This window comes from Ammospiza nelsoni, chromosome 10 (genome assembly GCF_027579445.1).
Source record: "Ammospiza nelsoni isolate bAmmNel1 chromosome 10, bAmmNel1.pri, whole genome shotgun sequence".
Lineage (NCBI taxonomy): Eukaryota > Metazoa > Chordata > Aves > Passeriformes > Passerellidae > Ammospiza > Ammospiza nelsoni.
This window is the reverse complement of record NC_080642.1, coordinates 26,960,691-26,976,277: the sequence shown is the minus strand read 5'-3', so window position 1 is coordinate 26,976,277 and position 15,587 is coordinate 26,960,691. Positions and strand designations below refer to the sequence as shown.

General features: G+C 52.5%; 1 pseudogene; it reads left to right on the top strand.

Annotated features, from left to right (window-relative positions):
* The window catches only part of LOC132077834 (uncharacterized), a 672,057-nt pseudogene that overhangs the window by 541,973 nt on the left and 114,497 nt on the right, over nt 1-15,587 (top strand).

Below are 15,587 nucleotides of genomic sequence, written 5' to 3'. Positions count from 1 at the left end.
ATTTTTGTTGCCATTACTCTGTGTTGGTATCAAGCAGTTAATGGCCATGCTTTTTGAATTCATAATGTCTCTTGGAGTGGAGGCTTGCATACATTTCTGGTCCCTAGGTGCAGAGGATCATTAACGGGACATCACACCATGATCAATATGATCAAGTGAAGCCAATTTATTACAAAAAGCAAGCCATATTTATACTGTTCTCTATTATTCACACCTCAAGCTAATACGTGATTGGTTAAATCCTTTTTACGCATGCATTTTGACATTTCAGTTAATTTTAGTTTGTCTTTCTTCTTCATGCATCTTGCTGCAGGTTTTCTTGTCTGCCTTTGCATCCTGAACCTGAGCGTGTTCTTCTTCTTTTGTGTCCTTCAAGGGCACGGTGACCTTACTAAGTTTCTATGAAGGCTGGATTGTGCATATGTTGCATATGTCCATTGTCCTGCAAAAAACCCTCAGCACTCCTCCCAATGCTTTCTGGTCATTCAAGTGCCCTTCAGCTGACTGGTTTCATGCTTTGAGCTTCAGGGAATTGCCCAATCTTTCTGAAGCTCAAATAAATATCGTATTAGTCAACATCTGAATTGTGTTTGTATCTCACAGAATTACCTTTTCTTTTTTCTTTGTCTGAAACTGTTGCTGTACGGAAGTCTCTGGGGGATGGTGGACACGTCCGATGGTGCTGGGACATCCCAGTGCACTTGGACCTTGGCTCTGCACAGGAGAGCACTTCATCCCCTTTCTCTCTTTTCCTCCCTCTGGGCATGGAGGGAGCTCCTGACTTCAGTGTGCGACTCGTGTGTGCAAAGAGCAAATCTGGGCAGAACTGGGGCAGGGAGGGTTTGGGGAGACCTTGGGATCTGTGCTGGGCACAGAAGGTGTTTTCCATTGCTCTGAGGCTGTCTGCGGTGGAAAGTGGATTTAATATCCAGCAGAGGGATGACTTTTGCATTCGATAGAGCTGTGCTTTCCCTTGGCTTTGTTGGCTGACAAGAAATGAACATCCCTCTGTGTCTCGGGCAGCTCCTTCTCCAAGGAAAGCAGGTGGGCGTTGGAGCCAAGGAGCTGAAAGCTGCAGGTGCAGCCTGGGCTGGAGGGAGCTCGGATTTGCACAAGGCTGCTCTGAGTGCCCGGCCTTGGATTGGGGGAAATGGTGGGGTGGGGGCAGGGACAGAGTCTGATTGATTGTAATCCATGAAGGGTCTTGATTTTCATATCTATTCCAACTGCATGAGGAGGTACTTGGATTCAGTGTCAATTGAAGATTGCACATATCAATTTATTAACAGGGAAAAAAACCTAAACGGGACCTAAGAAATCTTTTCTCACTGTTTTTTAAAATAGAATATATTAAGTTTGAATGCACTTCTGAAATCTGCTCAATTAACCACACAATATTTAAAAACTGAAATCAAATTATCCCCAGAGGCTTGGCTTGTTAAAGTGTTCTAAATGTTAATGAGCCCTGGGACACTGAATTCCTGCACTGAAGAGCTGAAGGCTGAACAAGCCTCTGGAGTTGTAAAATTCAGCAGTAGCCTCCAAGCTGCTGAGGATGTCAGCAGCCCCCACTGAGGCCATCCCTGCCCAGAGACCGTGGGGGAATGGGCAGACAAGGAGAGCGTCCCTGGGGCTGGGGCAGCACAACTCAGAGGCACCAGCGGCTTCAGCTGGGAAATGGAGTGTGGAATGTGGCTGGGAGCTCAAAAGAACAAAACAGCCTTTACTGGGAACTTCAGAAAAATCAGAGGAACTTTGGCAAAAGGGTTAGTATGACATTCAATCAACAAAAACCAATTCTCAAAGCACTGACTTGGCCCATTCACCTTCGCAAACTCTTAGCGTGATCAATTTTAAGTTACTCAAATTTTACAAGAAGCGTGAATTAAAAAGAGAGAAAGACAAAAAAGATACAGAGAAGCACACACACAGCTACCAACTCCTGGATTCCAGCAGCGTTCAGATAGAAATTCCAAGAGGAGGTAGGGTCAAGATGTGTGCTTGCCTTGTGGTCAGCCTTTAATACCCCTTGGTCTCCCTGGTCCCTTCCCCCAGGTGGGACTTGGGCTCATTTGGTCCCTCAGGAGCTGGGCTGGGGGCTGCAGAGGTGGCTGTGGAGCATTGCCTGTGCTGTGCCAGGGACTGGCAGCCACTGCTGGGCTGGGATAGAGGCTCTGGGGGGATTGGGGTTCCAGGGCAGGGCAGGGCTGAGGTTCCAGGGCTGGGCAAGGCTGGACCTGCCCCTTCCTCCCCCACACACAAAATGTTTCTAGCCAACAATCTCCTCCAGTCTGTCACTACAGGGAATGCTGGAAGTGAAATCCCAATTGTGGCCATGGGCACCTGGCTGAGAAGGACAGTTCTTTTCCATAGGAAGGAAAGAACAGAGCCTCAGTGTTTGGAAGGCAGGTGAGAGTCTCACTAGGCAAGGCCAGCCAGACTTGTCAGGAATGGCAGATTTTTGTCTGGGAGCAGTCTTTGGATTTAGGGAATTCTGGAGGTGGAACCCAATCTCAGCCATGCGTGCCTGGAGAAGTAGGACAGTTCTTTCTCATAGGGAGGAAAGCACAGAGCCTTCCTCAGTGTTTTGGGACAGACGGGAGGTGACTCTCCTGAAACCACTGCCTGCCACACTTGTCCTGGCAATATTCCTATGGGAAAAATTTGGAGTTGAAATCCCAGTTCTGGCCATGGGTATTTAGAAGAGATTGACAGTTCTTTTCCTAGCAAGGAAAGCACAGAGCCGCAGTGCTCCAGGAGCTGATGAGAGGCAGCGCTTGACATTCCAACATCAGCCAGAGCTGTCCGGTGGCCCCTGGGAGGCCAAGCCAGCCAGGCCTGTTCCATGTTGCCTCAGTTCCATGGGAGCCAATGGTCCCTTGCTTCCATGTGTCCCTGAGGTGCCATAATGCCCCCTTGGTGACACGAGGCCCTGAAGGGTCCCAATGGTCTCCGTGGTTCCATCAGGCCCCACAGAGCCATAATGGTCTCTGGGTTCCATGAAGCCCCGCTGTGTCACCAAGGCCCCTTGGTTCCATGGGCTCCAGTGGTGCCACAATGATCCCCTTGATTCCATGAGGTTCCCTAGTGTCACCACGGTGTCCTTGGACCCTCTGGGACTCTCAGTGTGTTCCCAGTCACCCCCAGTATGGTTACAGACCCTCCCAGTATATCCCAGTTGCCCTCAGCACACTCACAGTCATTCCCAGTCACATCCACTTGGCCCAGTAAGGTTCCACTTTCCACCAGTATGATCCCAGTCACTCCCAGTGAAGGGAGGGGACCGGGACAGACTGGGACAGGCTGGGATGGACTGGGACACCGGGATACACCAGGATAAACTGGGATACACTGGGATACACCGGGACACACTGGGACGAAGCTGGGAGCAACTGGGAGTAGCTAGGACCAAGCTGGAAGCAACTGGGATCATCATGGCATCAGAGTAGGATCATACTGGGAGGGACTGGGTCTGTGCTAGAGCCAACTGGGATCATACTGGGAGGAAATGGAACTATGCTGGGATAAATAGGATCATACTGGGAGCAACTGGCACCACACTGAGGGTGACTGGGATCCTTCTGGAATCATGCTGGAAGTGACTAGGAGCAGGCTGAGGGCAATTGGGACCATGGTGGAGCAACTGGGATATACAGGAAGTGACTGGAATCATGCTGGAGGTGACTGGGAGTGGCTGTGAGCAAATGGAATCATACTGGAAGCTACTGGGAGCAACTGGGAGTGAGTGGAAACACATTAGGGACAACTGGGATGTACTGGAAGAGACCAGGAATGACTGGAATCACAAAAGAACCATAAAGGAAGTTACTGGAATAATACTGGGAGTATCTGGGAGTGACTGGAATCCTACTGGGAGTGTCTGGAATCCTACTGGGTGATTTGGAGTGACTGGGACCATACTGGGGGCAAACGGCACCGTACTGAGAGTGACTGGGTTCATCCTGGAATCATACTGGGAAGGACTGGAACCATACTGGGAGTGCCTGGAACTATAGTAGGGGTGAATGGAAACACCTGGGATCATGCTGGGATCATGCTGAGAGTGACTGGGATGATACTGGGAACATCCTGAGTGTAGCTGGAAGTGACTGGGACCATCCTGGGGGTGACTGGGAGCCACAGGGCCCATGCTGGGAGTGACCTGGGGGGAACTGGCCCAGCTGGGGCTCAGGGTTGTTCTCCCCCAGGGCTGCCCTGGCTCCTGCTGCTGTCCCTGGCCCCACAGAGCCGAGGGACAGGGGACAGCTGAGGGACAGGAGACAGGGGCAGGGATGTGGATAGGTAGAAGGGAGTTCCAGGGGGTCCTTGAGCCCAGGAAAGGGGAGTCCAGGGTTTCCCAAAAAGGGGGGACCAGGGTGGGGACACTCGGGATGTTCAGGAAGGGGCAGTTCAGGGGGTCTCTGGTTTTGCACAAAGCTGGGGCTGGGGGCTGGGAAAGGCAGGAATGGGGGTCCAAGGCATTCCAGGGCATCCCAGGGTCAAGCCAATGGCCAGTCTGGAGGCTGGGAGCCATGGGATGGCCAGGAAAAGGGGAGCAGGGGGTCCTCATGTCCAGAAATGGGGTGTGAAAAATGCATGTATTTTATGATTGGCTTTTCGCAAATATTAAAATGAATATTATATGTGTTGTGTTAGAAAATAATGCTGTATTAATTTTCTTCAGTACTGTGTTAAATATAGTTTTAGGTTATAAAAATTGTTAAAATAGAAACGATGCTATGTAAGATGCTTTGTTTAACAGAAAGGACTTGCAGCAAGGTAGCAGCCACAGGACACCTAGATCTTTCAGAGAAAAAGAATTTATGGCCTTCTTATTGGAAGAAACAAACTTCTTCCCACCTTGGAGGCGCTATTAGGATTAGAGGGAAGAAGTTGACACTGATCAGACAGAATCCTGTGTTTGAATGGAATTTATGCATCATGTATGAAGTGTATGAATATGCAACGGGCTATTGTTCTTAAGGGTTAATCCTTTGTTACCGGGGATCCTTTTTCGGGCCCATGATGCCCAGAAAAAGGTACCCGGACATCCGTAACTCTTTGTTTTTCTTGTCTCATATTGTCTTAATTCAATTTGTCCAAATTGTTATTACTCTAATTGTGTTACTATATAACCATCTTATTGCTATTAAACTTTAAAAATTTTAAAAACAAGTGATTGGCGTTTTTCACAATTTGGTAGCAGAGGATGGTTGCTAACACCTCGCTGCCGGTGCTTTAGGAGAGTCAGAGTGGGGAAGGCGCGCCCTGCCCTCTTTGGCAGCCTCGCTCTGCTTCCCCTGAAGTGACGGACAGACGCAGGTTACGACCTGTGGACAAAAGGAGACAATAAAACAAATAAAAGGGAAAAAGGCTCCCTACAACCGCGGTAATTAGCCCCTAAGACTAGTAGTGCACACGAATAACCCGGGAAGGAAAAAGGATTGATAAGTATTTCTCGGGGGGGCAGGCATGGGGGGATGAATGTGTGTGAATGAGGGAGGGCTGGTTGTCCCAGACCTGCACAGTGAGTGCGGAGTCTCCCATGCTGTGTTTCCATATTTTTGCGAGAAAAGCGGCCAGTAAAGAGACGAAGCAATTGATAAGAGAGTGAAAGAATCCCCCGGGGTAGCTGGGACTGGGTCTCAGGGAGGGGTTGGACCCCTCGGAGGTGGGGAGCAAGGCTTCGTAGCCCAATCCACTAGGAAACAGGACAGGAGGGGCCCCTAAAACCTGCTGGGTTGAGGGATTTATATTCCAAGAGCATCCAAGAGCAGGGTTGAGCAGAATTCTGTCGGACTGAGGATATGCCCAAGAACACTCAGGGTGGGACAACACAGCTAGATTGAGGGATGAAAATTTTGCCTAACAAGATCCAGGGTTGAACAACACAGCCGGATTGAGGGATAAAAAATTGCCCAAGAACATCCAGGGTTGGACAACACAGCAAAACAAATTAAATGCCCAAGAGCATCTGTAGTTGTACCACACCTCTGGGTTGAGGGACAGAAAATGCCCAAGAGCATCTGGGGTTGAACAACACAGCTGGATTGAGGGAAAAATACCCAAGAGCATCTGGGGTTGGACAACACGACAGGACTGAAGGAAAATTACCCGAGAGCATCTGGGGTTGGACAACACGGCAGGATTGAGGGAAAACTTGCCCAAGAGCATTTGCGTTTGGATAACACAGCTGGGTTGAGGGATATCCAATAGCACCGGGACTGGCCAGTAACACCTAAACTTGTAATAGGTGATGTGAAGGTAAAAGGTACCTTATTGCTGTTTTGTGGTGTGTGAGAGTGAGACACCCACAGAGTCAGCCTCAACTTCCCGGGCGGGTGGGAAGGGGGAGGCAGCGGAAAGAGGAGTGAGTGACCTGCACACCAGGCTGTAGCTCCCGGCTGGGTGGGGGCTTCTGGGCCGAAGAGGAGTGAGTGACCTGCGAACCAGGCTAGCGTTCCCTGGGCGTGTGAGGGGCCGTAGCTGAAGAGTGTGAAAGACACGCAGACAGCCTCACAGGGGAACGGACACCAGAGGCAGCCAGAGTCAGGGCCCTTCTAGGGGGCCTGGTGACACTGAGACCTGGAGGTAACCCCCAAAGCGAAAGAGGGGGCCACAAGGACCTGTGATTTTCTAGCAATAAGGATCCACTTTGTGTCTTGAGAGTGTGCAGGAATGTGTGAAAGTGAATGAGAAATAAAAGTGAGTGAATGGAGACGAATGAAAGTATAGGTAATGTCGATTGTGCATTTTAAGCCTTACCATATCTCCTTGGAGGGAGGTGGATTGTATTGAAAAGCAGTGTGAGAAAAAGGGGTTTTGGGTGTAAGTAGCTGAAAGAAAAGTGGTATTTAAGTTGTTAGTAAAAAGTGAAAAACGGAAGCAGGGGACGAATAGATAGAATATTGAAAAATGAGACAGAAATCCAGTAATGTGAATACAGGAAAAGAAAAACAGGAAAAAAATTACCAACAGAATTACCCCAAGATAGCACTTTGGGAGTTATGTTAACAAACAGAAATACAACTCCTTGCAAAATACAGGGTATGCAGAAGTTGATGAGAAAAAACATGCAAACTTGTGAATTATATACTTAAAAAGAGCATTAGAAAATTTAACACAAAAGAAAGGAGTTATATATTGATTCAAGGCATGCCTTTAGAGTAGCACATACCTTAAGAAAAATTTAAAAAGGGAGATTACTTAATTAAAGAAGAAAAAGATTAGTACATGAGAAACTTATTTTCGAGGTTTTAGAGGCATTAAAACTACCTAAGGGAGATAGCAATAGTACATATTAAAGGACACAAAAAGGTAAAGACCCAGAAATAAGAAGAAATAATTTGGCAGATCAGGAAGCTAAAGATGCAGCAGAAAATAGAGCTGAAAGAGTTAATATTTACTCCAAATTAAGAAAAATTGGAAATTCCAAAGTTTAGAGAAGCAAAAAAAGGGAATTAAAACAAGATAGGTGGCGAACAATATGAATCGGGGAAATTGAAACACCTTGATGGAAGACAATTAGATAATAAAACGCTCACTAGGGAATAATAGAGGACATGTATCAAAAAAAGCCCGGTGGGATACTCAGGCTTTGTGTGTTCATTTTTTTAAAGAACTATGGGTGCACTGAGACTTCTAGAGTAGAAAAACAAGTACCTGAAACATGTATAATTTGCCAAAAGATAAATAAAAGGGTGATAAGAAAAACAATATGAGAAGGTCGTGAGTTAGCTCGTCGACCATTTCCAAGTATCCAAGCAGAAGTTTAGATTTGTTAAGCTCTGGATTTATTTGTAAAAACCGTTTAATCCAGAAGAAAAAGAGTATACCACATGCTGGGGAGGTGGGAGGCTGTAATAAAATAACACTATTGAAAGGCAATAAAGGCAAAACGGGGAAAGTATAGAGCTGAGAACAAATTACCTCATCCATTCCCGTTCGTTCCCCCACTCGTTCGCACCAGCCCTCCCAGCCCCTGTCTCCCATGGTGCCCCCTCCCCAAAGAGCTCCGAGGGCCGCCTGAAGTGTCTGCTGTTCCACCGGCCGGTGCCCCCTGATCCAGGACGGCCCCACTGAGCCTGGGGGGTTCTGGGGGCATTTGTGGGGATTTCGGGGTTTTGAGAGGGGTTTTGGGGATTTCAGAGTGGCTTTTTAGAGCATTAGGGGATTTTGTTGGGAGTTTGGGGAGAATTATTGGGGTTTTTGGAGGAGAATTATTGGGTTTTGGGATGGTTACGTGATTTTGGGGGGGTTTTGTTGATTTGGGGTGTTTTGTTGGGGTTTTGGGGTTTTCTTGGGGGGGAATTTATTGAAATTTTTGGGATTTTTTTTTTTAATTTGCGTGAGTTCCACTGGGATTTTTAGAGATTCTCTGGGGTTTTTGAGGGTTTTTTTATACTTATTGGGGATTTTGTGGCATTTTAGTGGAATTCTAGGGGGGCTTTGAGGCATTCCCTGGGTGTGGGGACAGGCTCAGAGGCACCAAAATCTCCTTAAAAGCCCCAAAAGTCCCAATAAAGCCCACTGAATCCCAATTAAATCTCTCAAAACTCCATTAAAACACCCTAGAATCCCAATAAAAGCCCAAAAATCTCTTGAAATCCTAATCATCCCAAAAATCCTGATTAAACTCTGCAAATCCCCCAAAAATGTCCCCAAAACCATAAAATGTCCCACAAAATCTTCCCCCAAGATCCAAAGAAATTCTGGCAACACCCAAAAAATCCCACCAAAAGTCCCAAAAAACCCCAAATCCCCAGTGAATCCCACTGAATGCCCCCACAATGCCAATAAAATGCCCACAGAGTCTCCTGAAAATCCCAATAAAACCTCCAGAATTTCTGAGAATCCCAAAAAATCCTAACAAAATCCCAGTAAAACCCCCAAAATTCAAAAACAGCCACAAAAATTTCAATAAACCCCCAAACACTTCCAGAAAAACTCCCCCTCAAAATGCCAATAAAGCCCCCCAAAATCCAAACCCCCCAAAATCCACAAAACCAGCCACTCCCAGTCAATCCCAGTATGATTCCAGTCGCTCTCAACGAGATCCCAGTGTAACCCAGTATGGATTCAGCTGCTCTCACTGTGATCCCAGTGTGATCCCAGCTGCTCCCAGCATAATTCCAGATGTGCCCAGTTCCTCCCATTATGATCCCAGTTGTTCCAAGATTAGTCCCAGTCCCTCCCAGCAGGGTCCCAGTTGTGTCCAGTTGCCTCCAGGGTAGATTCAGTTTCCCCCAGCATCGTGCCAGTTACTCCCAGCGTGATCCCAGCTGTTCCCAGTGTGGTTCCAGTCCCCCCAGTATGGTTAGAGACACTCCCAGTATGTTTTAGTTACCTCAGAATGATCCCAGTCTTCCCCAGTCACTCCCAGTTTCCTCTAGCACAATCCCAGTTTCTATCTGTTGCTCAAAGGGTGGTCCCAGTTGCTCCCAGTATGATCCCAGTTGTAGTCTCAGTCCTCTCAGCATGGTTCCAGTACCTTCCAGCCGATCCCAGTTGCTCCCAGTGTGTCACATTTTCCTCCCAACACGGGCCCAGTAGCTCCCAGTAACCCCCAGTCAGGTTCCATTCACACCCAGTATAATCCCAGTATGAGTGTAGCCAGTCCCAGTATGACCCAAATCACCTGCAGTCTAATCCCAGTTGCTCCCAGTCACTCCCAGTCTGATGCCAGTGCCCCCAGTGTGATCCCAGTTGCTCCCAGCATGGACGCAGCTGTTCCCAATGTGCTTCCATCACTCCCCTGTTGTTACAGACACTCCCAGTATGGTCCCAGTTGAACCCAGTTGCCCCTGCTCTAGTCCCAGTTACTCCCCATACGGTCCCAGTCCCTCCCAGCATGGTCCCACTCACTCCCAGTTGCCCCCAGCATGGTCCCAGTTGTTCCCAGTGTGGTTCCAGTCCCCCCAGTATGGTTACAGACACTCCCAGTATATCCCAGTAGTACCCAGCATGTCTGTAGTCATTTCCAGGCACTGCCAGTGGCCCCAGTAAGGTGTTAGTTATCCCAATATGATCCCCCAGTCATGCCCAGTATATCCCAGTTGCCTCCAGCATGCATCCAGTCCTTCCCAGTTTCTCCAGTTTGCTTGCAGCATCGTCCCAGTTTCTCTCAGTTGCTCCCAGTAGCCCAAAGTGTGATCCCAGTTGCTCCCTTTCAGCCACAATATGATCCCAGTAAGCTCCAGTTTGATCCCAGTCACATGCCAGCCCTCCCAGTGTGGTCCCAGTGTAATCCCAGTTGCTTCCAGTCTCTCCCAGTAAGGTCCCAGCTGCCTCCAGCATGGTTCCAGTTGCTTCCTGGATCAACCCAGTCAGTCCCAGTATGATGCCATTTGCTGCCAGCATGCTCCCAGTCAGGCCCAGTATGGGGGATGATGTGCAGGGTGTGTTCCCAGTCACTTTCAGTTACTCCCAGTATTAGTCCAGTCCCTCCCAGTATGATCCAAAGATGATCCCAGTGTGCTCCCAGTCCCTGCCAGTATGAACCAGTTGTGCTCCACATGGTTCCAGTTGCTCTCTTTCACCCTCACTTTCCTTCCCGTCACTCCCAGTATCTCCCAGTGTACCCCAGTTCCCTCCAGCATCTTTCCAGTTCTTTCCAGTATGATCCCATTTGTTTACAAGCACTCAGAGTCAGCCTCAGTGTAGTGGCACTCACTGCCAGTATGATCCCAGTCACCTCCAGCATGATCCCAGTTGAAGTTCAGCAGTTTCCAATCACCTGCAGCATGCACCCAGTCACTCCCACTTCCTCCCAGTTGCTCCTATCATGTCCCCACTTGCTCACAGCTACTCCCAGTCATCCTCAGTATAATCCCAGTCACTCCCAGTGTATCCCATTTGCCGCTAACATGGTCTCAATTGCTCCCCGCAGGCTCCTGCTCACTCCCAGTATGATCCCAGTATGATCCCAGTGTCCATCAGTGCGATCACACGCTGGCCTGCAATGGCAGTACGATCCGAGTATGATGTCAGTACAAACACAGTACAATCCCAGCCACTCCCAGTATGTTCCCAGTATAATATCAACACAAACCCAGTACAATCCCAGTACGATCCTAGTATGATGTCAGTACAAACTCAGTACAGCTCAAGTCACTCCCAGTACGATCCCAGTCCAGCCCAGTCCCTGGCAGTGCTGCCTCTGCTGGGATCCCCCAGCCCTGTGTGCGTTCCCCCCCGGCGGATGTGCCGAGAGGAGCCCCAAGGGCTGGCAGTGGCCAGGCAGGGTCCCCAGCAAGGCCCCCAGTTTGCCCAGTTTGCCTCTCCTTTGGCCCGGGCCGGGCTCCCCCCGCCCGCAGCGGCTGGGAGCAGCCGAGAGCCCCGCGCTGCCCATCCCGACCTGTCCCCGCTCCTGCCACGGGCTGCGAGGGCTGCGGGAACGGGGCACCGAAGGTGTGGCTGCTGCTGGGGGAGGAGGAGGAGGGAGGGAAGGGCAGGGTTGGAGGGGGAGAAGGAGGCGGGGTTAGGGGGGAAGAGGGATGGAAGAGGAGAGGGAGGAAGAGGAGGGACAAAGGAGCATCGAGGAAAGGAGAAAGAAGCACTCAGTCGTGCCTTCCTTGAATTCTCAGCCCCCACCCGTGGGATCATCGCCCCTCACAAAGCGCAGGCGAGCGGCGATTGGGGGGGGGGGAGCTCAGCCCAGATATCCCGGGGGGTCCCTGGGTTGGGTTTTTGGGGGAATGTTTGGAGAATGAAGCAGTCCAAGGCTGAGCAGAAAAGGCCCCTCGGGGGGACATCGAGGGGTGCCGGTGGCGGCTGCCGGCAGAGGTAGCCTGGAGGAGCAGAGCCCTGTGTCCCCCAGGAGCCCAAAGTGGGGAGCCCAGAGAGGGGGCACCTGCGGGATGGGGGGCGATGCTCTTGGGTTCCAGAGTTCAGGCAGCGCTGGAGCCGCATGATTCCGGCCGTCCTGTGCTCCCGCCGCTTCCTGCTGCCGCTCCGCCTCTTCCTCCCTCCTCCTCGTCCAGTCCCGGAGCCCTCGCAGCCGGCGTGAGGAGCGGGGATGGAGCCGGGTCAGGTCGGAACGGGGCGAGGGGTGGGGGGATGGCAGCAGTGGGAGTGACTGGGCTGTACTGGGATCATCCTGAGAGCAGCTCGCGGGTGACTGAGTTCTACTGGGACCATACTGGGATCACACTGGGAGTGAGGAGGAGCGGCACGATAGCTCTAGCGCTGGGGGCGCTCCTGGGGCCCGGGGGGCGGCGAGAGCTGAGGGGGATCCCCAGTACCGGGACGCTCTGATCGCCCATCCCGGAGCACCGGGGGTTCCTGAACCCCCATTCCTGGGCACCGGGATCCCCTCGAGTCCCCATTCCCGGGCATGGGATCCACCCTGCACCCCCTGATCCAGCACCAGCAACCCCCGCACCCCCATTCCTGGGCATGGGATCCACCCTGCACCCCCTGATCCGGCACCAACAACCCCCGCACCCCCATTCCTGGGCATGGGATCCACCCTGCACCCCCTGATCCGGCACCAACAACGCCCGCACCCCCATTCCTGGGCAGGGGATCCACCCTGCACCCCCTGATCCGGCACCAACAACCCCCGCACCCCCATTCCTGGGCAGGGGATCCACCCTGCACCCCCTGATCCGGCACCAACAACGCCCGCACCCCCATTCCCGGGCATGGGATCCACCCCGCACCCCCTTCCCGGCCATCTCGCCTCTCCCAGCCCCTAGAGCCCCCTTTTCCTTCCCGCAGAGACCCCCTGGACCCCAGTTCCTGCCTTTCCCAGCCCCCAGCCCCTCCTTTCCTTAACACCGAGGACACCTGGGACCCTTATTCCCGGCCATCCCGGGTTTTCCCACCTTTTGCTGGGAATGGGGACACCAGGGATCCTTGGAGCTCCCTTTCCTGCATGCAGGAACCCCCTTAGCCCAGCCCGTGCCCCCTCTACCCACTGCAGCCTCCCCTTTTCTCAGTCCTGGAACCCCCAAACCCCATTCCCTGCTTGCCCAGCTCTCCCTTTGGTTCCCCCGTGCCCCCCAGCCCCCAAATCTCGGTGTCCCCCCAGTTCTCCTGTCCCTGCGTTCTCTGCCCGTGGCGCTGTCGGAGCCCGGCCCGGGCTTCCCCCAGTTGGTGTCCATGGGGTCCCTGGCTGGGATCCCCTTCCAGCGGGATCTCGGCACAGCCAGAGCCGGCACCACGAGCGGCACTGGCACGGGGCCACCGGGGAGCTGCCGCTGCTGCAGCTGCATCCTGCCATTCCCAGTTGCTCCCAGTTCCTCAGTGGCTGCGCATTCGGCTCCCAGCATACGCCTGGCAGCTCCCAGCACCCCCCAGACAGGGACTAATCACACCCCCTACAATCCCAGTCCGATTGTAGCTACTCCCAGTATGATCCCAGTAACTCCCAGTATGATCCCAGTCAGTCCCAGTATGATCCCAGTTACTCCCAGTATGATCCCGGTCACTTGCAGTGTAACTCCACTCACTCCCAGTCGGATGCCAGTGGCCCCCAGTATGATCCCAGCTGCTCCCTGTCAATGCCAGCATGACCCCAGGAGCCTCCAATATAATCCCAGTGATTCCCAGTCTCTCCCAGTATATCCCAGTCCTCCCCAGCATGCTTCCAGTCACTCTCAGTTCCCCTCAGTTGCTTTCAGCATGATTCCAGTTGCTCACAGCCATTCCCAGTTAATCCCTGTATGACTCCAGTCATCCTCAGTGTGATCCCAGTCTCACCCAGCATGGATCCAACTGCTCCCACTGTCAAACCAGTATGATCCCAGTTGCTGCCAGAGTAGTTCCACTTGTTCCCAGTTCCTCGCAGCATGGTCCCAGTTGTCCCTAGAATAGTCCCAGTCCCTCTCACCGAGGTCCAACTCACTCCCAGTTGCCCCCAGCATGGTCCCAGCTGTTCCCTGTGTGCTTCCAGTCCCCCCAGTATGGTCACAGACAGTCTCAGCATATCCCAGTTGGCCTGGTACAGTTCTAGTTAGATCAGAATGATCCCAGTCTTTTCCAGTTCCTCCCAGTTGCCTCCAGCATGATCCCAGTTTCTGGCAGTTGCCCAAAGTGTGATCCCAGTGGCTCCCAGGATGACCCCAGCAGGAGCAGTAGTCACTCCCAGTATGGTTCCACTCACTTCTTGGATGATCCCAGTCACTCCCAGTATGATGCCAGTGGCCCCCATTATGATCCCAGTTGCTCCCTGTCAATGCCAGGATTACCCCAGGAGCCTCCAGTATGATCCCAGTGATTCCCAGTCTCCCCCAGTATATCCCAGTCAGCCCCAGCATGCTCCCAGTCACTCCCAGTTCCCCCCAGTTGCTTTCAGCATGATTCCAGTTGCTCACAGCCACTCCCAGTCACTCCCAGTATGGTTCCAGTCACCCCCAGTATGACCCCAGTCAGTCCCAGATACTCCCAGCGTTATTGCAGTCATGCTCAGAGTGACTCCCTGGCACTCCCAGTGTGGGCCCAGTTGCTCCCAGTCACTTCCAGTATGGTTCTAGTCAGAACCAGCACCTTCCCAGTCACTCCCAGTATGATCCCAGCCATTTCCCATAGGATCCCAGCATGGGCACAGCTGCTCCCATGATCATCCAGTGTGGCTCCAGTTGCTGCCATTTACCCCCTTTGTGGTTTCAGTGTATCCCAGTTGCTCCCAGCATGTTCCCAGTCATTCCCAGCTGCCCTGAGTTGCTTCCAGCCTGATGCCAGTTGCTCAGGAGGAGCTGGAGGAGGAGGAGGAGGAAGGGAAGGGCAGGGATGGAGGGGGTGGCGGGATTAGGGGGGAGGAGGGATGGAAGAGGAGAGGGAGGAAGAGGAGGGACAAAGGAGAATCAAGGAAAGAAGAAAACCACGCGGTCATTCCTCCCCTGAATTCGCAGCCCCCACCTGTGGGATCATCACCCCCCCCTCACCATCGAGCAGGTGAGCGGGGAGGGGGAGGGAGCTCAGCCCAGATATCCCGGGGGGTCCCTGGGTTGGGTTTTTGGGGGGATGTTTGGAGAATGAAGCAGTCCAAGGCTGAGCAGAAAAGGCCCCTCGGGGGGACATCGGGGGGTGCCAGTGGCGGTGCCGGCAGAGGCAGCCTGGAGGAGCAGAGCCCTGTGTCCCCCAGGAGCCCAAAGTGGGGAGCCCAGAGAGGGGGAACGCCGCCATTGGCGGGAGCCTCAAGAGCCTGGAGAGGGGCAGGGGGGACTCCTTGGAGCCGCTGCAGCCCAGAGCAGAGAATGAGGGGAGAAGGGAGCCCAGGAGCTCAAACAGCCCCGGCATCCCGAAATGGGGAGAGCGAAGAGGGGGGAGCTTTTGGCATTGCTGGGACTGCCAGCAGCCTGAGCAGGGCAGGCACCGAGGAGAATGGGGGCCCCCAATCCAAGCGTGACCCCAGCAGCTGGGACAGGGGGAACCCCCAAACACCAAAGAGGAGGGACCAGGCACAGGAAACTCCTGGGAGGCTTTTCCAGGGCTGAATCTTGGTGTTTGGGAGGTTTTTATGCCACCCAGATTGCCAGTGACTCCTAGAGATGGACTTGGGCAGAGGGACCTTCAAACTCAATGTGCTCATCCCTTGTTTTCCCCAAACCAGGATTTCCCATTCCCAACCCTTGGGAGGCTGC